Source organism: Schistocerca piceifrons, chromosome 7, assembly GCF_021461385.2.
Source record: "Schistocerca piceifrons isolate TAMUIC-IGC-003096 chromosome 7, iqSchPice1.1, whole genome shotgun sequence".
NCBI lineage: Eukaryota > Metazoa > Arthropoda > Insecta > Orthoptera > Acrididae > Schistocerca > Schistocerca piceifrons.
In genome coordinates this window covers 460,116,226-460,143,264 of record NC_060144.1, presented here as the reverse complement: position 1 = coordinate 460,143,264, position 27,039 = coordinate 460,116,226, and the positions used below count along the sequence as shown (strand labels likewise).

Genomic DNA, 27,039 nt, shown 5'->3' with positions numbered 1-27,039 from the left:
AAAGATAGTGATTCACTGCTTGATACTTGTTTTGACTTCATGCAAAACTTTCTATTACCAAAGCGGAGTATACAGGACGCACTGTATCTTCAGCAGCTATGTGTAAATGTATTTTTATACGTTATCATGAAAATAACTACTCTGTAGTGCATGTATACCATGAAGGTATTGCGAAGAAAGGAGCAGATGAAGTGTGCACCTTCCTATTCGACTTTGTATGAAGGAATATGTACTAGAAAATGTCAAAGAGCTATGCTCGAATTCCGGTAGCTGCATTGGGCAAAATAAGGATCTCTGTACTATTCGAATATGTGCAACTATGGTGGCTAGTAAACTTTGCGTGGAATTTTGTATAATTCATGTTACAGAACCCCCACCCCCATGAACCATGGACCTTGCCGTTGGTGGGGAGGCTTGCGTGCCTCAGCGATACAGATAGCCGTACCGTAGGTGCAACCACAACGGAGGGGTATCTGTTGAGAGGCCAGACAAACGTGTGGTTCCTGAAGAGGGGCAGCAGCCTTTTCAGTAGTTGCAAGGGCAACAGTCTGGATGATTGACTGATCTGGCCTTCTAACAATAACCAAAACGGCCTTGCTGTGCTGGTACTGCGAACGGCTGAAAGCAAGGGGAAACTACGGCCGTAATTTTTCCCGAGGGCATGCAGCTTTACTGTATGATTAAACGATGATGGCGTCCTCTTGGGTAAAATATTCCGGAGGTAAAGTAGTCCCCCATTCGGATCTCCGGGCGGGGACTACTCAAGAGGATGTCGTTAGCAGGAGAAAGAAAACTGGCGTTCTACGGATCGGAGCGTGGAAAGTGAGATATCTTAATCGAGCAGGTAGGTTAGAAAATTTAAAAAGGGAAATGGATAGGTTGAAGTTAGATATAGTGGCAGTAAGTGAAATTCGGTGGAAGGAGGAACAAGACTTTTGGTCAGGTGACTACAGGGTTATAAACACAAAATCAAATAGGGGTAATGCAGAAGTAGGTTTAATAATGAATAGGAAAATAGGAATGCGGGTAAGCTACTACAAACAGCACAGTGAACGCATTATTGTGGCCAAGATAGATACGAAGCCCACACCTACTACAGTAGTACAAGTTTATTCGCCAACTAGCTCTGCAGATGACGAAGAAATTTAAGAAATGTATGATGAAATAAAAGAAATTATTCAGATAGTGAAGGGAGACGAAAATTTAATAGTCATGGGTGATTGGAATTCGAGTGTAGGAAAAGGGAGAAAAGGAAACAGTCGGTGAATATGGATTGGGGCTAAGAAATGAAAGAGGAAGCCGCCCGGTAGAATTTTGCACAGAGCACAACATAATCATAGCTAACACTTGGTTTAAGAATCATGAAAGAAGGTTGTATACATGGAAGAACTCTGGAGTTACTAAAAGGTATCAGATAGATTATATAATGGTAAGACAGAGATTTAGGAACCAGGTTTTAAATTGTAAGACATTTGTAGGGGCAGATGTGGACTCGGACCACAATCTATTGGTTACGACCTGTATATTTAATCTGAAGAAACTGCAAAAAGGTGGGAATTTAAGGAGATGGGACCTGGAAAAACTGAAGGAACCAGAGGTTGTACAGAGTTTGAGGGAGAGCATAAGGGAGCAATTGACAGGAATGGGGGAAAGAAATACAGAAGAAGAAGAATGGGTAGCTTTGAGGGATGAAGTAGTGATGGCAGCAGAGGATCAAGTAGGTAAAGAGACGAGCGATAGTAGAAATCCTTGGGTAACCGAAGAAATATTGAATTTAATTGATGAAAGGAGAAAATATAAAAATGCAGTAAATGAAGCAGGCAAAAAGGAATACAAACGTCTCAAAAATGAGATCGAAAGGAAGTGCAAAATGGCTAAGCAGGGATGGCTAGAGGACAAATGTAAGGATGTAGAGGCTTCTCTCACTAGGGTAAGATAGATACTGCCTACAGGAATATTAAAGAGACCTTTGGAGATAAGAGAACGACTTGTCTGAATATCAAGAGCTCAGATGGAAACCCAGTTTTAAGCAAAGAAGGGAAAGCAGAAAGGTGGAAGGAGTATATAGAGGGTCTATACAAGGGCGATGTGCTTGAGGACAATATTATGGAAATGGAAGAGGATGTAGATGAAGATAAAATGGGAGATACGATACTGCGTGAAGAGTTTGACAGAGCACTGAACGACCTGAGTCGAAACAAGGCCCCCAGAGTAGACAACATTCCATTGGAACTACTGACGGCCTTGGGAGAGCCAGTCCTGACATAACTCTACCATCTGGTGAGCAAGATGTATGAAAGAGGCGAAATACCCTCAGACTTCAAGAAGAATATAATAATTCCAATCCCAAAGAAAGGAGGTGTTGACAGATGTGAAAATTACCGAACTATTAGTTTAATAAGTCACAGCTGCAAAATACTAACACGAATTCTTTACAGACTAATGGAAAAACTAGTAGAAGCCAACCTCGGGGAAGATCAGTTTGGATTCCGTAGAAACACTGGAACACGTGAGGCAATACTGACTTTACGACTTATCTTAGAAGAAAGAATAAGGAAAGGCAAACCTACGTTTCTAGCATTTGTAGACGTAGAGAAAGCTTTTGACAATGTTGACTGGAATACTCTCTTTCAAATTCTAAAGGTGGCAGGGGTAAAATACAGGGAGCGAAAGGCTATTTACAATTTGTACAGAAACCAGATGGCAGTTATAAGAGTCGAGGGGTATGAAAGGGAAGCAGTGGTTGGGAAGGGAGTAAGACAGGGTTGTAGCCTCTCCCCGATGTTGTTCAATCTGTATATTGAGCAAGCAGTAAAGGAAACAAAAGAAAAATTTGGAGTAGGTATTAAAATCCATGGAGAAGAAATAAAAACTTTGAGGTTCGCTGATGACATTGTAATTCTGTCAGAGACAGCAAAGGACTTGGAAGAGCAGTTGAATGGAATGGACAGTGTCTTGAAAGGAGGATATAATATGAACATCAACAAATGCAAAACGAAGATAATGAAATGTAGTCGAATTAAGTCGGGTGATGCTGAGGGAATTAGATTAGGAAATGAGACACTTGAAGTAGTAAAGGAGTTTTGCTATTTGGGGAGCAAAATAACTGATGATGGTCGAAGTAGAGAGGATATAAAATGTAGGCTGGCAATGGCAAGGAAAGCTTTTCTGAAGAAGAAAAATTTGTTAACATCGAGTATAGATTTCAGTGTCAGGAAGTCATTTCTGAAAGCATTTGTATGGAGTGTAGCCATGTATGGAAGTGAAACATGGACGATAAATAGTTGGACATGAAGAGAATAGAAGCATTCGAAATGTGGTGCTACAGAAGAATGCTGAAGATTAGATGGGTAGATCACATAACTAATGAGGAAGTATTGAATAGGATTGGGGAGAAGAGAAGTTTGTGGCACAACTTGACCAGAAGACGGGATCGGTTGGTAGGACATGTTCTGAGGCATCAAGGGATCACCAATTTAGTATTGGAGGGCAGCGTGGTGGGTAAAAATCGTAGAGGGAGACCAAGAGATGAATACACTAAGCAGATTCAGAAGGATGTAGATTGCAGTAGGTCCTGGGAGATGGAGAAGCTTGCACAGGATAGAGTAGCATGGAGAGCTGCATCAAACCAGTCTCAGGACTGAAGACTACAACAACAAACAACATGTTATAGAAAATTTTCCATGGTGAAACCGATAGTGAGGAGACCTAATAGACGGTACACGGTGAATAAATACTGTGAAATGATTTCCATTGGTTCCAAAAATACTAAATTAACCATAAAATAATGGAAACTAAATACATTTATAACTTCGGCCTGGAATCTCACTCACAACCGGCTTGGGGTTTTGACGATCTAATGCCCCAGTTGGTGAGAATTCGGCACTACATGCCTCAGTAGCATATCCCACAACCCATTTAATGCCAAGACGAAGAACTGCTTGCATAACGGGCAATGATGGACCAACGCGTTATTGACTTGCTCAACTTGTGAAACTCTTTCTCTTGGATAAATCACACAGTGTTCCTAAAATTGTAATCGTTTGTTTCTTTGCGCATGTAGATTATTTGTAGTCTATTTGCATGCAGAAATCAGGGAGCCATTGTCCAGCATAAAATGATTTAACGTTCTAGAATGGACTTCAATACCTTACGTAAGAACTATTTATATTTCCATGTTTAAAATTCTGGAATTCCAATCACAATAATTATTTTCTAAAGCCCTAACCGGAATGAGTGCATTCAATAATTTCGCCTAGTCTTGTCGTATTTTGGTAACAGGTCGTCAAGAATCGGAAGTGTCCTCTGAAGATATGACACTGAATGTGTTTTTCGACGATCTGCAAAACTGAGGAACCTATCTGGTTCTGCCTCGGGCATGGATGTGTGTGATGTCGGTAAGTAAGTTAGGTTTAAGTAGTTCTATGTTCTAGGGGACTGATGACATCAGATGTTAAGTCCCATAGTGCTCAGAGTCATTTGAACCATTTTTAAAGTAATAACCACAAAGAACAAATTAACAGCAATGTGTAAACTGCTGACGACAAACTTGTTTGTGCTGAGCGGTTTCTTACTAGCTGTTACGGCGTTGTTTGAAATACTGGAAACTGGTAAAAGTAGTACCTGAAAAACAGGAGCATATCTATCAACCACCTCAACAATTAGCATTCAGAATTATCTTCTGTTTCATTGTAAAGTTTTTCACAATATACCGCAACAAACCTTCTCAGCACGATCCGAGTAAATAATCCAGTTCCAGATAACCTTAGGTTTAAGACAATTCGGCGGTTAATTACTGTTTGAAAGTACTTGCGTCTCAGTTGGTTTGCCAATTATCACACAGAAAATGCTAAATTCCTCGTCGACTATCTAGGATACAGGTGTGCTTGTGAGGCGTCAGAAGGCGACAACAGTATTATCATATCTGTAATTGCAAATTCAGAAATAAGCGACGCAGAAGAGGTGATCGTATGATCGTATGTTGTCTAGCTGGGTGAACTGTAACACAATCTAGGTAGATGTTATGTAGTGCGTGCCAAGCATAATTTTCAGCAGGAGTACAGTCTGATTCTGAACGTGTTCTTAGAATAACCAGGCTCAAAAATTGGACGACCAACGATTGGTTACAAAGCGTGTGGGAAACAGAGTTAAACGTTGTTCAGATGGCAGAGAAGGTTTTCTGTGTCTATGGCAAACATATTTTGGAACTGAAGTTGTCACTTCAAGTTCTGGAGGAAGATGCGCTTAAAGTAGCCAAGGAACTCCCTTAAAGCATCCATCTTGTCACATTGTCACAGAGAAAATTGTTCGTGTACATTGAAGAATAATTTTTTTAGGTTTTCGATAAAATATAACAGCCAGGCAGTTACAAACGCTAGTGCAGAATGTTGCAGTGAAATTTTAGTCATAAGAAATACGATAAGATTATTTTAAGAGACAGTCCACGATGCAGATAATTTGCTTCGCATATTTTAAGGTTAATGAAACTACGTTGGTACGTAAATGTTAAAAGCGTTATAATCTTCAGAACAAACAGAAACATTAGAGACGTTAACATGAATACATAAGTACGTTTTTGTGTTTCAATATGACCTATAGCTCAAAAGAGTCTCCCTCAAGCACACTGAATGAGCACCACCGGACGCAGTGGCCGAGCAGTTCTAGGCGCTTCAGTCCAGAACCTTGCGACTGCAATGGTCGCAGGTTCGAATCCTGCCTCGGGCATGGATGTATGTGTTGTCCTTAGGTTAGTTAGGTTTAATTAGTTCTAAGTTCTAGGGGACTGATAACCTAAGATGTTAAGTCCCATAGTGCTCAGAGCCATTTGAACCATTTGAATGAGCACCATACACAGGGTATCCCAGGAGTAATGTTCAGTATTCAGAGATTTGACAGGAACGATAATTAGAAGCAAAAATGTCTGGCAAACAAGAGTTCTAAAACGTAAACTTCAGGGCTATTAACACTCGTTCACGAGAGGAGTTGAGCTTCGCAGTATCGAAGACAAATAAGCGCTCATAGTTTCTAAGGTATACTGTTTAGAACCCATGTTTGGTGGACATTTTATCTTGCTTTGGTCCACACAAGCACTTCTCAAAATATGGAAACCAAAGAGCTTGCAATAGAAGAGACTTGACTCACAGCGTTGAAGATAAAGAGTAATCAGGAAATTAATTCTGAGATCTGAATCTCTGACAATAAACGAAGTTATAAAAAAAACGTATCATTAGCTTTAAAAATAAAATTAGTCTTCTAGATGGCAAAGTTAATTCAAAAGTTCGGAATGGGCACCTATAATCGCAACTGATATCCTGAAAACTCACCATTGTCCTACTGATCGATTGCACAGATTCCTTGGCTGAATGTTAAATTGGAATAAACGCGTACATCTACCAATGCACTGACGGATGTCATACTGTTAAACGCAGTACTTAGACTGATTTCTGTTCAGGGATTGTCTTAACAAGCAGCTGTTGCTGCTCACCATGAATGATCAGCCCAAGAGGAGCAGAGTGTTGCAAGAGGAGCGGAACGTTGCACATTTCTCTGTCTCTCTTAAATGTGGAGGTAGGGTCGCACTTCTGCATACTCGAAATTAGGAACCACAGTGGGCTGCTCCAGTGGAGACTGCAGCCCGCTGAGATGTGCTCAGCACCAAGACGCACTTCGAAGTACTCGTCTTGTCAGTCTGAATCTAACTGCCTACTCTTTTCTTCCCGCAATAAAACATGGTCGCCATTCATTTTATACGTCTCTCTGCCACCAAAATCATAACTGCTTCTTCAACGACATATCCCACCAAGAAAGCATGTCACCCTTAAAAGACTCCATTGATTTCTCTATCCTCCCTTCTTCTTCAAAAAACTTCCGTCTATTTGATTCGACCTAATGATGTCACATGAGGTTTATCAGTCAGTGTATCTGTGTCCAGCAGGGAGCCTCGCTTAACAGATCCTGGGAAAGTTAAAGGACAATGCCTGAGGCCAGCAGCTAATTCTAAGGGATCTCCATATCTTCATGTTTTTTGAAAGTGACAGATTCTTATCTGGTGAACGCACTTTTCTTAGTACAGGCAGTACACCAGTCTCTTGCTGATAAAATTTCTTTCTCCCATCTCACAGCTCTCTTCTCGGCCAGTCACAGTCCAAGCGTGTCATGAAACCGAACAATTTCAGTAGTCCAGCAGCGAGACACACTGCGACGCAATTTTTAAACTGACAACGCTTCTCTCTCTATCTAAAGTTTTGTCTGACTGTGTTTCCAAAAATACTTTTTTTCCACCTGCATACTTAGCCCCACTCTTTTCTGCCAGACCCTGCATCGCCTGCCCTACGTCCATTGCATTTATGATCCCTGAGATCTCTTAGGAAAACAAAGCATCGACCTAGCTGCAGGTTAAATGTGAAATTGCTAATTAAAACAGGAAGTTAGCATACACAGTAACTGCAGTCATATTTCTTCTTCAAAGCTATTGTTTTCGGATCCTGCCTCATCATCATTCCCTAGTTCAATTAATTACCATGTTAAGTGAAGAGATAGAAGCCAAATGGCTTGCCACTTTACACCTTGACCTTTACCCTCAGTAAATAATCTTACTTTGGTGGGAAAAACTGTGCAGTAATCACTCTAACGTCTTCACTGCATTAGGAGCTAATAATACAATTGATATTACTGTGGCCTTATTACTACTTTGAGTTTATCATTGTTCGGTAATCGTAACAGTAATATAATCGAGAGTTCTTCCTACAATCGTTATGTACACGAATGTTCATTTGGGTGGTAGTACTTAAGAAGAGCCTATAATTAATCACAGACAATCTCAGATATTCCAAACCCAGAAAAAATTCTTCGGATTTTCTAATGATTAACCACATGGCTTAATACACTTGCTTATACCACGAAAGCTAGCTTCGCTACTGAAATGTCTCCTACTATGGCCACGCTTTGTGTCTCTGAAACACTTGTCTGTCATTTTGTAATTGTTATGGTTAGTGTAAAAAACAATGTAACGCAATATTTATCCCAGACCAGCGATGCTACTGTAAAATTTTCAACTATGACAATCGTTTAGTTTGCTAAAAAACTTGTCTGGCCATATCTAATTCATCTACATGCATACTCCGCATATCACACTCAACTGTCTGGCAGACGTTATCGATAATCCAAAAATGATTTGAAGAATTACTTTTTCCAACCCAAAAATTAATTACTCGTGCATTCAATAAAGTCTCAAACAGACTTGGATAAAGTATGCAAAGAATAATAGTGTAAAATTCATAAGTAAAATACAACGATACATGACCAAATTAAGTTTACCTCTGAATTTATCAACAACGTAAGACAACACAGAATAAATGATCTCGTGTATGAAAAGTGGAATATACATATTTTGAGTTACACTGAAGAGCCAAAGAAACTGGTACGCCTGCCTAGCATCGTGTAGGGGCCCCGCGAGCTGCAGAAGTGCCACAACACGACGTGGCACGGACCCGACTAATGTTTGAAGTAGTGCTGGAGGGAGCTGACACCATAAATCCTGCAGAGCTGTCCATAAATCCGTAAGAGTACGAGGGGATGGAGTTCTCTTCAGAACAGGACGTTGGAAGGCATTCCAGATACGCTCAATAATGTTCATGATTGGGGAGTCTGGTGGCCAGTGAAAGTGTTTAAACTGAGAAGAGTGGTACTGGTGCCACTCTGTAGCAATGCGGAACATGTTGGGTGTTGCACTGTTCTGCTGGAATTTTCCAGGTCGGTCGGAATGCACATTAAACATGAACTGATGCAGGTGATCAGACAAGATGCTTATGTACGTGTCACCAGCCAGAGTCGTGTCTAGATGTATCAGGGGTCCCATGTCACTCTAACTGCACATGACCCACACCATTACGGAGCCTCCACCAGCTTGAATGGTCCACTGCTGACATGCAGGGTCCATGGATTCGTGAGGCTGTCTCCATGCACGTACACGTCCATCCGCTCAATGCAATTTGAAACGAGACTCGTCAGACCAGGCTACATGTATCCAGTCATCAACAGCCCAATGTCGGTGTTGACGGGCCCAGGAGAGCGTAAATCTTATGTCGTCCAGTCATCAAGGGTACACGAGTGAGTCTTCTTCTCCGAGAGCCAAAATCGTTGATGTTTCGTTGAAAATGGCTAGCACACTGACACTTGTTGATGGCCTGGCATTGAAATCCGCGGGAATTTGCAGAAGAGTCGCTCTTCTATCATGTTGAACGATTCTCTTCAGTCATCGTTGGCCCGATCTTGCAGGATCTTTATTCTCTGCAGTGATATCGAAGAGATGTTATTTTGTGGGATTCTTGATAATCACGGTACACTCGTGAAAACGTCGTACAGGAAAATTCCCACTTCATATGTCCCATCGCTCGTGCGCCGACTAAAACACCATGTTCAAACTCATTTAAGTCTTAATAACTTGTCATTGTAACATCCGTAACCTTTCGAACAAGTGCGCCAGACACTTGTTGTTTTACATAGGCGTTGCCGACCGCAGAACCGTATTCTGCATTCTCACAGATATCTGCATCTGAATACGCATGGGTATACCAGTATCTTTGGGGCTTCAGTGTATATCGCATGGCTATTGATCAAAACTAATTTCTATATCATGAAGTTTTTTACCATTATTTTATTAAATTTCAACTAACGAGTCATACTAGCTCATACGGATAGATGATACCACCGTCGAAGAAGACATCAAGCATCAAGAGATGCAGGTGATTCGCAGCCGTCCGTAAAAATTTAATGATGTATACAGATAGTCCATGTGTAGCTTTTGATGAGTGAGTTTGCGACTATCAAAATATGTGATATAAGTGGTCCTATCTTTTCATTGTATTCACGTAGAATCATAAATGTTTTACACCACAAGGATCTGGAGAGCTTAGTGTCAGGCATAAATGTCGGCTTGATACCTCTATCTGTTTCTGAGGAAATGTGTTAACTGAAGGGCAGATAGATGAACAAAAATATGATCCTATGAAGGTTCCGTTTTTGCCGATTGAGGTACGAAAACCGAAATCTGACATTCCTTATCTGCACAGCATTACATCTGTAACTACCAGACCCCACAGACAATCCTTTTTTTTTTCATTCACAGAATAAATGTTCATCTTCACAAAGTCATTTAAGCTATGCAAAAACATTAAGTTGCATACTACCAGTTGGTCTGCTTCTTGCTCCTGTTAGCTGTGTTGCGGTATGCTTATCTCTACAAATTCCGGATATTATAGTTGCAAGTGACCGAAAGATGGAGCGTTTCCGACACCTACTGTTACACGGAGTAGAGGCAAATGAAAACACAGCTCAACAATAGCCTGCAAAGAACTATTTTGACATATATTAAAATTAACTACTGATACAGACGCTCATGGTTTATTCACGATTGATGTACATTTTCGAAGAAGGACCGAGTATGTCTAGTTTTATAGCATTAGCTGAAACATCTTAGGTACACTCCGACATCCCGTATCACATTATCTGCGGAGTACAAAAATTTATGTTTGCACTTTCTCTGTGGTAACTATGCACTGTCCTTTGAATACTTAGACTTCCTCTATTCATACCCTATCAAAATAGTTACACAGAATAAGACGACTGTAAAATCATAGATAACACTGTTCCCTATAGTCACCACGCAAATCATCGAAAACAATTCTCTCCTCACTCGGTATGTAAGAAAAAAACAATTTTTCTTTTCTCTATGCATGTAGCCTACATTTGTACTGAAATAGCCACAGAAATTTACATCTGAAAGAAGAGTAAGATGACAGCAAGATTTTGACCGAAGATCCGTAAATACAGAGGTCTCAAAGATTCTCATATAAGGCGTCAGAACCGTAGACCGTTAACATCTTCCAAGTCAAATACCAGCAGCGAAGAAATATAGCAGAATTACATCAGTGATAGTATTATATAGATTGCATGTCTAAGCATTATAATTTGTAATATTATTTTAGATGAAAGTCCAGATTCAGTGATTTAATTACAATGGAAACACGACACTCTGACGCATGTGATTCTATTTATTTAGACCAAAGCTCAACATTCCAACTACCGACCCAACTTCTTGAAGAAACAATCGTCAAATCAAACACGCAGAGGGTCTTACAGTAACACCCTTTAATCATATAAATGGCTCTTTGAACAAATTACGTTTTTATGTTTCTATAAGTTACAAATTTATATAATACAATTTAAAACTGGATGCTCCTGAGGCCACATTCTTAATCTGGTACCTCCGATACAACACAGCTTTTATTTCATCGTGTGTTGGGTCCTTGGACACGTTATTGTTGTGGTCTTCAATCCAAAGACTGGTTTGGTGCACTTCTCCATGCTACTCTATCCTGTGCAAAGCCTCTTCATCTCCGAATAATTTCTGCAGCCTTCATCCTACTGAATCTGCCTACTGTATTTATCTCTTCGCCTCCCTCTCTAAATTTCACCCCCACATTTCCCCTTAATACGAAATTGGTGATCCCTTCATGTCTCAGAATGTGTGCTATCAACCAATACCTTCTTCTAATCAGGCTGTGCCACGAATTTCTCTTCTCCCCAATTTTATCCAATACCCTTTCATAAGCTACATGATCCACCCAGCTCATATTAAGCATTCTTCTGAAGCGCAGCATTTCAAAGGCCTCTGTGCTCTTCTTGTCTAAACCGTTTACTGTCCATGTTTCACTTCCATACATATCTGCACTCCAGACAGATAACTGCAGAAAATATTTCTGTCATTGCCATGTCTATACTTACATCCTCTCTGCTTCGGCAATCATGAATTATTTTGCTGCCAAAACAACACAAATCGTCTACTACTTGGTCTCGTTTCCTTATCTAATTCCCTCAGTTCCACGTGGTTTAAAGATTACATTCCATTTCCTTGTTTAGCTTTTGTTGATGTTCATATTATATCCTCCTTTCAAGAAACTGTCCATTCCGTTCACCTGCTCTTCCAAGTCTTTTGCTGTATCTGACATAATTACAATGTCATCGGCATACCTGAAAGGGCCGCCCCGCGTAGCAGTGCGGTCTCAGGCGCAATGCCACGGTTCGTGCGGCCCCTCCCGTCGGACGTTCGAGTCCTCCCTCGGGCATGGGTGTGTGAGTTGTCCTTAGCCTCAGATAGTTTAAGTTAGGTTAAGTAACGTGTAATCCTAGGAACCGATGATCTTACCATAAATTTCCAAAACTCAAAATTTTTATTTCTTCTCCCTGAACATTAAATTCTACTCGAAATTTTTCTTTGGTTTCCTTCATTTCTTGTTCAATGTACAGTTTGAATAACATCAGTAATAAGTTAAAAGCTTGCATCACTCCCTCCTCAACTAATGTTTCTCCCTGACTCTCGTCGACCCTTATAATTTCTTTCTGGTTTCAGCGCAAGTTGTAAATAGCCTATCGCTCCCTGTATTTTACCCAGGCCACCTTAAGAATTTCAAATATAATATCCCAGCCGACACTGTTAAAAGCCTTCTCTATGGCTACAAATTCTATAAACGTAGATTTGCCTTTATTTATCCTGTCTTCTAAGATATGTCGTAGGTTGAGTACTGCCTCGCGTATTCCTACATTTCTCCGGAATCCAAACTGATCTTCTCGACGTCAGCTTCTACCAGTTATTCCATTCTTTTGCAAGGAGTTCGTGTTTGTATTTTGGAACAAAGACTTATTAAACTGATAGTTCAGTAACATTCACACCTGTCAGCACCATCTTTCTTTGGAATTGGAATTATTATATTCTTTTTGAAGTGCGCGTGTATTTCACCTGTCTCATACATCTGACACATCTGGCTCACCTGGTGGAAGACTTCCGTCATGGCTGGCTTTCACAACGCTGTCCATAGTTGTAATGGAATGTCGTCTACTCCTCCTGGGGCCTATTTGCAACAAGATCTTTCAGTTTCTCGCAGTATAGTATCTCCAATATCATCTTCCTCTTCGTCCTCTTTCGTTTCTCCAATATTGCACTGAAGTTCATCTCCCATGTATAGACCCTCTATATACATCTTCCATCTTTCATCCTTCCATTCTTTGCTTAGGATTGGTTTTCCATATGAGTTCTTGATATTCACATAGCTGCTTCTGTTTCCTCCAAAGGCCTCTGTAATTTTCATGGAGGCTGTATCAGTCTTTCCCCATGTGATAAATGATTGTGAATTATTACATTTGTCCTCCAGCAATTCCTGATGAGACATTTTGCACTTCTGTTCAATCTCATTTTCTTAGATGTTTTTATTCTCTTTCTCCTGCTCCATTTGCTACATTTTTATATTTTTCCCTTTCATCAATTAAATTAAGTATCTCTTGTGATATCCAAGGATTTCTATTAGGCCTTGTCTTTTTACTTGTTTTATCCTCTGCTGCCTGAACTGTTTCATCTCTCAAGGGTCTTTTATTGTATTCCTTTTCCTGTTCTATTCAATCGTTGCGTAGTGATCTCTTTGAAACTCTCTACAACTTCTGGTTCCTTTAAGTTAACTAGGCCACACCTCCTTAATCTCCTACTTTTTGTAATGTCTTAATTTTTAATCTACAGTTCACAACCAATATATTGTGGTCAGAGTCCACATCAGCTACTGGAAATGCCTTGCAATTTAAAATTTGGTTCGGGAGTTCCTGTCTTACTATTATATTCTCAATGTGAAATCTTTCGGTGTCTCCAGTTCTCTTTCACCTTCTTCCATAAATCTTGAACCAAGTGTTAGCGATGATTAAATTTTTCTCTGTGCAAAATTCTGCCAGACGACTTCCTCTTTCATCCCTTTGCCCCAGCCCATATTCAGCTACAATTTTTCCTTCTTTTCTTTTCCCTGCTATCGAATTCCAGTCCCCATCACAATTAAATTTTCGCCTCCCTTAACTATCTGAGTAATTTCTTTTATCTCACCATACATTTCTTCAGTCTCATCATCATCTGCGAAGCACGTTGGCATTTAAACGTGTACTGTTGTGGTGGGTTTAGGCTTCGTGGCTATCTTGGCTACAAAAATGCACTGATTAAGCTGTTCATAGCAGCTTACCCGCATTCCTGTTTTCTTATTCATTATTTCATTTTGTACTTATAGAACTGCTTTTACATGACCAGTTGTAATGTTCGTCTTGTCACAGACCTTCACTAATTCCCGCTATATCTAATTTCAACCTATCTGTTTCCCTACTTGCCCGATTAATGAATCTATACTCTATGCTCCGATCAGTAGAACGCCAGTTTTGTCTTACCTGATGACGACATATTTCTGGGTATTCACCGCCCGGAGATCCGATTGGGAGACTCTTTTACTTCCAGAATATTTTACACAAGAGGAAGCCCTCATCATGTATTCACACAGTAGAGCTGCATGCTCTCGAAAAAAAAAACTGCTGTAGTTTTCCCTTGCTTTCAGCCGTTCACAGTTACACACATCAAGGCCATTTTGATTAATGACACAAGGCCAGAGCAGCAAATAATCCAGGCCGTGGCCCTTGAAACTGCTGAGAAGGCTGCCTCTCACCTTCAGGAATCACACGTTTGTCCGACCTCTCAACAGATACCCTCCCCTCCACGCCCCTCGTTGTGGTTGCACCCACGATACTGCTAAGTGTATCGCCAACACACTAAGGGCAGGGTCCATGGTTCATGGGGGTAAGGTCCTTGAACATAAAATTTATTTAATTGTTTCGTCCCTTCAGTCGTGTCACTAACAGAGAAGCCTTGTTGATGAGCTAAAATTCATTCTTTGTTGACCTGTTACGGCTTCTCGGGAACAGTTACAAGAATCTCAGTTTTTGGAGGTGTCTTTGTACTGATAACGAATGAAGTATCTATACAAGGAAATTTTCCTGTATCATTGATTCAGACTATCCTGTCTTTCCTCAGCAACGTTTGAGTATGTCTCATTGAAGTCAGTTAGTGATTTACATTAGCACGAAGCAGTCAAACTACATATAACTGTTTCTGCATCCAGGTCATTTTTACAACGCCTTGAAGATCTCTATCATAATGTTAATTCTACGGCACTTCTCCGAACATAAGTTCTTATTTCTAGAAAATGAAATTAATATCATCTCAACGTACACCCGACTGCTGATTGCGCCATCCGAAGTAGCGGTGCCTAGTACTTGGTTTTCTCATGGCACCGGAGCCAGTACTGGTGATAGTATGACAGCAGCCTTTTTTTTTCCTGGGAACTGCTGCCATGATCTAAGTCTATTTTAGGGATCTTTACGAAAATCAGTAACGTTTAGCCAGCATGAGTCTAAGGCGTCCTGGTAATGCCTATATGTTGTGCTCTTATCTTAACCCTCCTACATCATAAACTATGACGATGAGAGATTTTTCAAGTTTTTACAAGGAAAGATTCATCTACGTTGTTCAGCAGGTAGGTCGTTGGAATGTACTTGCAACCGTTTATTGTGTGATTGACGCTCAACTTGAGCAAGAGTCGAAATCCATCTTTACGAGTTAAAACTCTTATCTCTAAGTTTTAATGCAAAAATTTCCCAGGTTGACAATCTCACCCACAAGACGTTCTACATTCCCCAAGCTTCCATTCGAACAACGCTTTTTTACTGATAATTGTCACAACAGAAAACATTTCCCTACATTTCAACATTACCGTGTAGTAGCTCTCTAAAATGCGAGGGGCGGTACCTAGTATACGCATACCAATATGTCGCCCCTTTTATATGCAAATATTATGCTGTGGAAACATAGCTTCCGACTGTCGTTCTGGCTAGACATATATACCGATATTCGATATAGTCTTTTCACAAGGATGGTCATGAAAGTTTACCACTAATAAAAAAAAAAAATATTTAGCCTTGAGCAACGTATAAAAATACATGCAAACTACTGGCAATTTTGCACGTACGTAAACATCGAACATCAAGTTATATTATTATATCTAGCACCGCTAAATTTGCCAGACGTTGTTCAGATGTACCTCTGAGGTTTTAAATGTACCTTAACTGCAAGGGACACGATAACATAAGACGAAAGATGCTCCTTAACACTCTTCTAGAAGTGTACCAGGTGTAATGTCATAGATTATAGCTCACTGAGGACACTAAACGTCCGAGATTTTCAACTTTTACGACTTAAGAGAGGTAATAACCAGCAATAAATAAACCAATCTGTATTTTCATCTACGATTTATTCCATAGACAACCGGTTTCAGCGTTTCATAATGCCCTCATCGTGTATTATCAACAATATAGTAACAGCAATACTGCACCTGATGTCGCATAAAACTGTGTGTAACAGATGTCACGTGAAATGTGAATAACTACACTAACAAGCCTATAATGGTGAGCCATAACATTATGGCTACCTGCTTCATTGCTGATTTATCCGTCTTTCGAATGAAATACACCACTGATTCTGCGTATCAGACATCCAACAGTTTGTGGGTAAGTTTAGATGACTACGCACAGGTCACGTAATTAACGTAAATTATTTACGCGACCATGATGGATTGCATACGACGTACATCAGGCGAATTTGGTCGTCGATACATCAAAGTGAATTCGCTATAAAGCTCCTCAAACAACCGTAGCACGGTTCTGGCTCTGAAAAAATGGTTCAAATAGCTCTGACCACTATGGGACTTAACATCTGAGGTCATCAGTCCCCTAGAACTTAGAACTACTCAAACGTAACTAACGTAAGGGCATCACACACAGCCATGCCTTAGACAGGATTCTAACCTACGACAGTAGCGGTCGCGCGGTTCCAAACTGAAGCGCCTAGAACAACCCGGCCACATCGGCCGGCTCTGGCGCTGAGACACTGGCAAGTGTACTGCTGAAAGATGATACCACCGTCGGGGAAGACATCAAGCATCAAGAGATGCAGGTGATTCGCAGCCGTCAGAGTGACTTCGATTACTTCTACAGCGCTGGAGAATGTACTAATCCCACCAACCTGTGTCCGTGGCACGCTGCGTTCAGTGCCGCTACTCACATCGATGACGGTGTTCGTAGAGACGACCAGCTACCTAGTGAAGCAGAAATGTGATTGCTCGACGGTCGAATCTTGATGAGTTCTTGCCCACTACAATCATAATTAACGATGTCGTTGGGCCAACATATGAACACGTAGGGGTAGTCCACTGCGGAGCTTCGTATTCAACAGTGTACAATCTACAATTAACGATGTGCTTCGAAACGCTTTGCGTTTAACACCATTGTGCTCTTTTCTTATGGATGTCACTGATCACCACCTATACTTCACAAAGTAGACAAACCTCCGAGCCCCACTTTGTGTGAAATGGACCTACAATAATTGAGCGCCTATTGTTAGTTTCACTGTCCTTCTACCTCCTTCCGTAGATGCTCATGACAGTAACAAGTGAACATTTTAGCGGCTTCACCGTTTCCGAGATACTCGTTAACTCTGCGTAATAATAATCTGACCTTTGTTAAAGACACTTATCTGAATGGATTTCCCCACTCGCAGCTCATTTTCGCTAGTTGTCTGCTACTCTTACGTACTTTCGTTACCCGTCATGGGCCGGCAACGCCACCAGGTGGCATCCAATGAGGCCGTGGGCAGTGGTCAAAATGTTTTGACTGACCGGTGTATAACTAAATACAACAAATTGTTATAGGAGAATCTGAAAGTAGTATTGCAGGCTCCAGGTATATTACTTACTAAAGGAAATTAAATAAGAAATGAATAAAATAGACTATAATCCTAATCTGGACCAAAAAAGCGGCGAATAAACTTGCATTAGGAGACCACAGTTATATAATTCCATGTCAATCGTAGCTAAAAGAAGATAGATAGAATATGCAGTATGTAGCAGACATATCTCCGTGTCAAATGCAGCGTGTGGTATCGAAGGAAAGATAATCCTGATCGGTTTCAAACTCTATACGTATCGTTGTGTTGACGCCTTGTCAAGGAAACCAAAGCCACAAGAACAAATAATGTCGTCTCTTAGGTCAGTTAACATTTGCTTATGTGTACGAGGCAACAACGAAATTGAACTGTCTGCAACACTGTTCAGTATCACAAAGAAGGAGACGGACATATTACAAGGTGAAAGACCCCCTACCAAAAATCCACAATAACAGTTAAAATGCCAGAAATATGGAGTAAAGGGACCAGGGAACAGCCTCCCAATAATACCTGTATGTAGCCGCAAAGCACGACGCAAATGTAACCGAATCAATGTATATAAAGAACACTTATTATGTCTGATAGGGAACAACATGTCTATTATGGAATAGCAACATACAACAAAGGAACATATATGTACGCAACCTGCTTTGCACAGCAAGGAACTTGAAGCTACATATCATGTCACCGCGCAATCGCAGCTACCCAATCATAAACACATAGACAAAAAACCATATTTAACGGATACAGCACAACATATAAACATCTAGTCGAGATCCCGTTAATTATACATCGAGATGACAAAAGTCATGGGATAGCGAGATGCATATATATAGATAGCGGTGAAATTGCACGCACAAGGTACAAAAGGGTAGTACATTGGCGAAATTGTTATTTCTACTGAGGTGATCCACGCGAAAAGATTTCCGACCTCTGACCACGGACTACGCAGTGGCCGATGGCATTCGCTTAGACGAGGGGGAGTAGCCGCATTTGCGTATAGTTTTCAGTGCTGATAGGCAAGTGACATTGCCTGAAATAACCGCAGAATCAATGTGGGATGTGCGATGGGCGTATCCGTTAGGACACTGCGGCGAAATTTAGCAGACGATTTACTCGGTTGTCTTTGCTAACGGCACGACATCGACTGCAGGAGGTTTCTGTGCTCTGTCCTTGGTTGGATTCTAGATTAATGAGAAACCCTGGCCTGCTCAGATGAGTCGTGATTTAAGTTGGCAAGAGCCGAAAGTAGGGTGCGATTGTGGCGCCGATCTCACGATGTCATGGACCCAGGTCGTCAACAACACCGAGTACAACTTGGTGTTGGATCCCACTACATTCATGCTCATAAATGAAGGATAATGCTGTTACATGGTGAAACAATGGTCTGGTGGGCGGTTTGCGGGTTTAAATCACCTCGGCGTATGACCATGCAGTGCATTTGACCTGCGGTCGTCGCACAGTGACGCTGGTAGCGGTCCACATACGGAGAGGGGTGTTGGTGCATGTCAGAGTACGGTGCAGCGAGTAAGTGTGCAGACATTTTCTGATGTGCTAATGGTGACTGTGTGTTGAAAATGGCTCAAAGAACACATATTGATGACGTTATGAGGGGTAGAATACTAGGGTGACTGGAGGCTGGTCCAACACAGTAGGTCGTAGCACAGGCCTTCCGTGTGCCACAAAGTGTGATGTCAAGATTATGGAAACGATTCCAGTAGACAGGAAATGAGTCCAGGCGCTACAGTACGGGACGTCCATAGTGTACAACACCACAATAAGACCGATATCTGACCATCAGTGCCCGCAGACGGCCACGGAGTACTGCACGTAGCCTTGCTTCGGACCTTACCGCAGCCACTGGAACAGTTGTCTCCAGACACACAGTCTACAGACGACTGAACAGACATGGCTTATTCGCCCGGAGAACTGCAAGGTGCATTCCACTGACCCCTGGTCACAAGAGAGCTCGTAAAGCCTAGTGTCAAGAACACAGTACATGGTCATTGGAACAGTGGTCACATGTTATCTTCACAGACGAGTCCAGGTACAGTCTCAACAGTGATTCTCACCAGGTTTTCATCTGGTGTGAACCAGGAACAAGATTCCAACCCTTTAATGTCCTTGAAAGGGACCTGTATGGTGGTCGTGATTTGATGGTGTGTGTTGGGATTATGATTGGTGCACGTACACCCCTGCATGTCTTTGACAGAGGAACAGTAACAGGTCGTGTGTATCGGAACATCACTTTGCCCCAGTCTTCCCATCTTCTCAGGGGCGCAGTGGGTCCCACCTTCAATCTGATGGATGATAACGCAAAGTCCCACCGAGCTGCAATCTTGGAGGAGTACCTTGAAACAGAAGATATCAGGCGAATGGAGTGGCCTGCCTGTTCTCCAGACCTAAACCCCATCAAGCCTGTCTGGGATGCTCTTGGTCGACGCATTGTTGCACATCTTCAAACCCCTAGGACACTTCAGGAGCTCCGACAAAAATGGTTCAAATGGCTCTGAGCACTATAGGACTTAACATCTGAGGTCATCAGTACCCTAGAACTTAGAACCACCTAAACCTAACTAACCTAAGGACATCACACACATCCATGCCCGAGGCCGGATTCGAACCTGCGACCGTAGCGGTCGCGTGGTTCCCGACTGAAGCCCCTAGAACCGCTCGGCCACACTGGCCGGTAGGAGCTCCGACAGGCACTGGCGCAAGAATGGGAGGTTATACCATCTGACCCAGAGTATGCCAAACCGTTGTGCTGCCTGTGTGCGTGTGCATGGTGATCATATCCCATATTGATGTCGGAGTACATGTCTAGGAAACAGTGGCGTTGTGTAGCACATGTGTTTCGGGACGGTTTTCTCAACTTATCACCAATACCGTGTACTTACACATCTGTGCCGTTCCCTGTGTGCCTATGCTATTAGCGCCAGTCGTATGTAGTGCCATGTGGTGTGGCACCACTTCTGCAATTATCGTTAATTTATGAGCATTAGTGTACACACTCTGGTCCATTGAAGCGATCATTGACTGGAAATGGTTATGTCTGGCAACTTGAAGAACATCTGCAGCCATTCGTGGACTTTATATTACCAAACAACGATGGAATTCTTATGAATGACAATGCGCCATGTCATCGCTCCACAATTAATCAAATGTTCAAATGGGTGTGAAATCTTATGGAACTTAACTGCTAAGGTCATCAGTCCCTAAGCTCACACACTACTTAACCTAAATTAGCCTAAGAACAAATACACACACCCATGCCTGAGGGAGGACTCGAACCTCCGCCGGGACGACCCGCACAATCCATGACTGCAGCGGTCGAGACCGCTCGGCTAGTCCCGCGATTGGTTTGAAACATATTCTGGACAATTCGAGAGAATGATTTGGCCACTCAGATCGCCCGACATGAATCACATCGAACATTTATGTGACGCTACCTGTGGCCCTGGGTTAGCGATTTTGAGTAGCAATAAAACGTATCGAGTTCGAATTTCGCTACAGCATAAATTTTGAATAAAATTCATCGGCAATGGCGGCCGAAGACTTCCGTCTTAAAAAGCCACTCCTGTTCTGCCAACGACCTCGTTAGCAGATGGGAGGAGCGGACAGAGGTGCAGGGCAGTCTCTTGCCCTTGGGTCGGGAAACTGCCCCTAAAGGCGGAAGAATCAGCAGTGATCAGCGGCATGGGTATGCCAAAGGCTGCGGAAATCACTGCAGTAGAAACAGATATTGCGTTTCCACAGAACATGGGGCTTGTAAATGGTAAAGTGCCATGACGTTATCTCCATCGGTAAAAGTTTCAGGAATAGCCCCCATTCGTATATCCGGGAGGCAACCGCTAAGGGGGAGGTGACCATGAGAATAAAACTGAATAACCATCGGTAGGATGATGTTATACGTGTCGGGGAGTGAAATGTCAAAAGTTTGAAAGCGGTGGGAAACTAAAAAATTTTAAAAGGGCAGTGTTAAGGCTGATCTCGAAATTGTGGGGGTCAGTGAAATTAACTGGAAACAAGACATTTCCTGTCAGAAGAGTATAGGGTAATATGGACGGCAGTAGAAAATAGTACAACGGACATAGGATTAGTTAAGAACAGGATATAGATCAGAATTGAGCTACTGCTAACAGCTCAGTGACAGGGTTGTTATCATCAGAATCGTCAGTAAACCAACACCGACAACATTAGTTCAGGTATGTATGCCAAAGTCGCAAGCAGAAGACGAAAAGATAGAGACAGTATATGAGAATACTGAACAGGTGATCCAATACATAAGGGGATGAAAATTTAATAGTCAAGAGGGACTGGAATGCTGTTGTAGGGGAAGGAGTAGAAGAAAGTGTTATAGGAGAATATGGGTTTCGTAATATGGACGAGAGGAGAGAAAGGGTAAATGACTTGTATTTGGAAATGGCCTGGAGATACAAGAAGATTTAATTTAGATAACATCATCGTGAGACGGAGATTCCAAAATCAGATACTGGATTGTACGGAGTACCCAGCAGCAGATTATAGGCTCTGAGCACTGTGTGACTCAACATCGGTGGTCATCAGTCCCCTAGAACTTAGAACAACTTAAACCTAACTAACCTAAGGACAACACACACATCCATGCCCGAGGCACGTTTCGAACCTGCGACCGTAGCGGTCACGCGGTTCCAGACTGACGCGCCTAGAACCGCACGGCAGCAGCAGATTATACTCAGCTCATAATTTAGTAGTGATGAAGACTGGGCTGAAATTTAAGAGAGTAGTCATGAAGAAACAATGCGTAATGAAGTGGAGTACGGAAGTGCAAAAGAGTGAAGAGATATTCTTGAAGTTCTCACAGGCTATGTATACTGCGATGATGAACAGGTCGGTAGCCAGTTTAGTTGAAGAGGAATGAACATCTCTGAAATGGCTAACACGGAAGTTGGAAATAAGAAAATAGGTACAAGAGAGTTAACTATGAAGAAACCATAGGTAACAGAAGTTATACTTCAGCTGTCAGGAATAGAGAGATGAAAGCCACTTAGGAATGAAATAAATAGGAAGCTCAGGGAAGCTAAGGTTGCCTCATCTAACATATAGAAAAGTCATAGGAGCCATTGTTGAAACTAAAATCAAGGTCGGTAACACTGAGAGTGAAATGTGCGAGAGCTGACAGATGGAAAGATTAGATTCAAGGCCTCTATGAAGCTAATGACTAATCTGATGACGGGATGCAAGAAGAAATAGGAGTCGATAGAGAAGAGATACGGGGAGCTTAGGGCGACTTTAGATCAAATAAGGCTGGCAGGTAAGATAACATTCCAACTGAATTTCTAATATCACTGGGGAAAGTGGAAAGAAAACGACTATACGCGTTGGCGTGTAGACTGAGTGAGACTGGAGATATACCATCAGACTTTCAGAAAAACGCCATCAACACAATTCAGAAGAAAGGGAGGGCTGACAAGTGCACTACCTACAGCATAGTCAGCTTAACACCTCACGCATTCAAGTTACTGACAAGAGTAATATACAGGTGAACACAAAACGAATTTGAGGATCTGTTAGATGACGATAAGTTTGGCTTCAGGAAAGGTAAAATCAGCAGAGAGGCAGTTCTAACATTGCACTTGATACTGGAAGCATGAATGAAGCAAAATTAAGGTTCATAGGATTTGTCGATCTGGAAGAAGAATTGGGCACTGTGACATGGCGCCAGATCTTCGAAATCACGAGAATAATAGGGGTAATCTGTAGGGAATGGTGGGCTATAACCAAGAGGGAATAATAAGAATGGAAAACAGGGATGTAGTCTTTCGTCTCTACTATTCAATTTGTATAACAGATAAGCAATGACGAAAATGAAAGAAAATATTAAGAGTGAGATCAAAATTCAGTGTGAAAGGATATCTATAACACGATTCGCGAATAACATTGCTACATTGCTATCCTGTGTGTAAGTGAAGAAGAATTACAGGGTGTCCTGAATGGAACAAACAATCTAATGAGTACAGAATATGGACTGAGAGTAAACTGAAGAAAGACGAAATTAAGGAGATTTTGCAGAAATGAGAATACCGACAACATCACAATTGGGGACCACTAAGTAGAAGATGTTAAGGATATCGGCAATCTATACAGTAAAATAACCCATGACGGACGGAGCACGGAGCACGGAGGATATAAAACGCTGACTAGCTTCGACAAAAAGGTCATTTCTCGCCAAGAAATATCTACTGGCACCAAACATAAGTCTTAATTTGAGGAAGAAATTTCTGAGAATGTGGATTTGGAGCATAACATTGTATAGTAGTGAAGCATAGACTGTGGTAAAACCGTAACAGAAAAGAATGGAAGTACCTGGGATGCAGTTCTGCACAAGTTTAGTTTGCAGATTTGGTGGACTGATAAGTTAAGCAATGATGTGGTTCTCCGCAGAATCGGAGAGGAAAGGAATATTTGGAAAACTCCCACAGGAAGGAGAGACAAGATGAAAGGTCATCTATGAAGACATTGAGGGTTAACTTCTATGGTAATAGAAAGAACTGTAGAGGGTAAAAACTGTACAAGAAGACAGAGACTGGAAAAGAACCAAAAGGTAATTGAGGACTCAGGTTTCAGCTGCTACTCTGACATCAAAAGGTTGGCACAGAAGAGGCATTCATTGCGGACCGAGCTTAAGTGGTCACATGACTGATGATACGAAAAAAATTTCGAGGAGTCAGTTTGTGCACAATATTCGACACAGGCAACACTTTTGGTATTATGGACGGCTATAGAGACACCATAGCTCAGTAGTTCTGCAGGTACTTCCAACGGCTACTTGTGTCCAAATCACATCGAGTTCCGGCACTACACCAAGCAAAACGAACGCCAGCACGATATTAAGAGGCATCTTTGACAATGCATTGTAGGTTCCTTAATGTAATTTTGTGTAATCTCAGTTGGGACAGGCGTCGGAAGGCTCAACGTTTCCGACCGACCGCCGTGTCACCATCAGCCGATTGGCTTCACTTGATATGGATATGGAGGGACGCGTGGTCATCACACGGCTCTCTGACCCTGATCTGAACCGCTAGTTCTTAATGAAGATGCTCTTCAATTAGCCTCACTAGTGCTGAAAGCATCCCTCCTGCCAACAGCATCCGACTGAGCGGAACAGTGAACCATCCAAGCGTTAGCCTAGCCCGATAGCGATGAATTTCGGTGATCTGACGAGAACGGGTGTTAATTCTGCTGCAGCTTTGTCTAATGATAATAAATAATTCATAAGAAGTTTGCTACCCACAATTTGATGACATCTCAGGTGTACTGCTGTTGCTCTGTTGATCATAGGGTCTGATATTGACAAAATGGACTGCCGAAACCGGTTGCTTCTGGAATTAATCAGAGATGAAAATACAGTTGTTGGTTTATTCATTACTGGTTCTGTATGTATAAACATATCGACTCTCCTCCAAGCGTCCTTCTTAGCGAGGATGGATGAAGCGAAAACAGAAGAATACTTCTGTTAAGACAGTGACGAAAAATTTTAAATGGTATCTTATTCGATCTTTTGGGATGTGCGATAAAATCCTGGAGTATATGTAAGAGTAATACGTTTATGACAAGTAGTCAGTGCTAGTTGCAAATATTGTATGAAGAATTGGATGTAACCATCATCATTCCTATGAGATATAATCATCTTTTTGCATTAGGAAAGCTGTCCAATGATATCAGCAGCTGCAGCTCGCAAACCAATTCGTAATATGTACAAGAGAATTTTTCGCGGAGACCAGTTTCTCATCCTTTCTCTCTTTTGTTCAAGAAGGGTGTTCGTGACGACGGACTATTGATTAGCCTCCAGATGAGCTGGAATCTCCCTCCTTCTCTCGACGTGATCATTCCATGAAAGTAATATGGTTGAATGTGTTACGTCGCTTGCGTTTTCACGAGACGTGCGTTCTCGGTATTTTGACAGTACACCTTCTTTTTTCCTCCAAAATATATATTTGATATGTACTATTTTCACAGTGGCTCTCTCGTACCGTTTGCCTCTGGAAGCGCATGAGCACGTTTGTGACCTTTTCGTGCTCTGCACTTATTTGGACCCTAAACCCACCTGGTAAACGTACCAGAAAGATGAACGACACTCATCTGTCACTGGAACGAGATTTCTGTTGGATATTTTCGTCTTGATTGATTCGTCTTTTATTACGATTATTGCTATGAAGCTCTGTCCGATATATGTCGTCCCTCCAACGTCCGGGCTGCCATGCGCTATTGCCATTTTTCGGGGTGCACTCAGCCCTGTGATGCCAATTGAGGAGCTACTCGACCGAATAGTAGTGGCTCCGGTCAAAGAAAACCAATATGTAGTTCTACTCCGGAATTCATACCCCTTAAATATACTTTCACGTAATCTACGATTCCTTTTTTTAAATTTTGGATCCCACAATTAAACAGATAATTGTACCAATGCACGGGTCTGACCAAGGTTTTCGGGGGTTGTAAGACACTTGCCTCCCAAGTATTACGAAGGGGCTTCAGAAAGTGAGTCACACGTCAGTGTGCCAGGACAGGTAACTTTTATTGAATGCTGCACTACGCTACAAAAGTGACACAGATACATGACACTATATTTTAACTCAGGCAAGAAGTGTCAGTAAAAAACGGTCGGAAACTTATACCTGTATTATAAGTACTAGTGCCATTCGTGAACCGCTGCGTGAAAGTCTTCGTAGTCGGAAAATCTGTGACTGAAGTGTATCAGTTTCTTGATTCTCTGGACGTAGTCGTCTGTGGCTGAGGTCGACGGCCTTCCATCCTGAGCATCAACGAAGTCTCAGGTACCCTATTCTATCTGTTGGCATAATTCCATTACAGCTGGAGGTGACATAACATGTGGCCCACATACCACCAGAATTTCACGGCGACGCGATGTGCAAAATATTTTACGCAAGATCCATGCTGCCCCGCGTACCTCAGCTTTGGACTACCATTCCAGTTCCGCACCATTCCACTGTCACACACTGCTGCACCCTTTTACGCTTAGAGCAACGTAACTGCGTCCGTAGGAAATTCGGACCATGTGCTCTCTTCGGAAAGTTCGCCACTCTTGCTGCTCAGTGTTATCGTGGGATGGCATGTGTAACGTATTTTTTGAAATCCTCTCGCCTTATTGAGATTCCCTTGGCTCAGTTATCATTTAACCTGTTATGTGGCTGGCAAGTTCTTGACTCTTCCCTGAATCATTAGTTGAAGAATCTGATCCACGTTAAAGGATAAGAAACGATTTTTTTTTTAAAGAAAGAAGGTAAAGTCATACCGCTGGATGTTTTCTGTAGGTAGGTGCGCTTTGGATTGTGTGTGTGTGTGTGTGTGTGTGTGTGTGTGTGTGTGTGTGTCTGTGTGTGTGCGTGCATAAAGGCTTCCCCCTCACA

At 41.9% G+C, this 27,039-nt stretch overlaps 1 protein-coding gene across 1 annotated transcript in view; it reads left to right on the top strand.

The window, feature by feature from the left end:
- LOC124709015 overlaps window positions 1-27,039 on the top strand; it is a 151,728-nt gene that overhangs the window by 29,647 nt on the left and 95,042 nt on the right. The window lies entirely within an intron of this gene.